Source organism: Apis dorsata, unplaced genomic scaffold (genome assembly GCF_000469605.1).
Source record: "Apis dorsata unplaced genomic scaffold, Apis dorsata 1.3 scaffold_165, whole genome shotgun sequence".
In the NCBI taxonomy this organism is placed as follows: Eukaryota; Metazoa; Arthropoda; class Insecta; order Hymenoptera; family Apidae; genus Apis; species Apis dorsata.
Window position 1 is genome coordinate 876422 of NW_006263454.1, and position 803 is coordinate 877224.

The 803-nt window shown below is 57.4% G+C and overlaps 2 protein-coding genes across 2 annotated transcripts in view; one reads left to right on the forward strand and one right to left on the reverse strand.

Annotated features, from left to right (window-relative positions):
* Window positions 1–87, reverse strand: part of LOC102676678 (facilitated trehalose transporter Tret1-2 homolog) — a 35741-nt gene extending 35654 nt beyond the window's left edge. The window contains exon 1 of the mRNA XM_006613927.2: window positions 31–87. The gene's annotated coding sequence lies outside the window, so the exon portion shown is untranslated. The remainder of the gene's footprint in view (window positions 1–30) is intronic.
* LOC102677055 (very-long-chain enoyl-CoA reductase) overlaps window positions 1–803 on the forward strand; it is a 118750-nt gene that overhangs the window by 42828 nt on the left and 75119 nt on the right. The gene's annotated exons all lie outside the window — the stretch shown is intronic.

Sequence of the window (803 nt, forward strand, 5' to 3'; positions counted from 1 at the left end):
CCCCTCAGTCACCTCGGTGTGCTCAATAGCCGATCTTCACCCCCTATCGATCTACCGTAATCACAGCCCCCCGTAATCACGATCCATCGTCCATCATGGAGGAAAAAATGGGGAAAAAAAGAAGACGAATCCTTTCTTCCTTTATCTCCTATATAATTCGATCTCTCTCTCTCCCCCTTCCTCCCTTAATATCCCCCTCGTTATGCTGCTCCTCTCCCCCTCCCCTTCCTTAATCAATCCCGAACGGACGAAAATAAATTCGTATATTGAACCGTGACACAATTACCCGGCATTCCGGCCGAGGGAAGCGCGGGATGATTTACGGGGCGATGAAGCGCGGAGACGCGGAGGTTCAATGACAGTGGATGCGCGCGGCCACACCAGACGGCGAATCGTCTTAATTAGCCGCGATTAACCGAGACACGCGCTTTCCTCCCCGTGTACGCACGCACGCTCGCACGCACGCACGCAGGCACGCANGCGCGCATGCACGCACTCCTCACCCCGGATAAATAATAAACGGACGGGCGGAACGGATGGACGGGTGGACGGATGGACGGATGTATGGATGGATGGGCCGGCGAGAGCGCGATAGAAAACGTTGAACGGGAGGACTGGCTGCGACTTGTCCGCTTGCTGACCATCGTAGCACTGAGCTCTCCTTCCTCAGCGACGAGCAATAGGGCTTCGAGCTACGAGAAACTCCAACTCCTCTCCGTCCCGCGCTCCAACGCCGCCGCTATTATCGTCCCGCTCGCTCCCGACCGAGGCGGCTCGAGCCACGGTTTCGCGCTCTCCCTCGC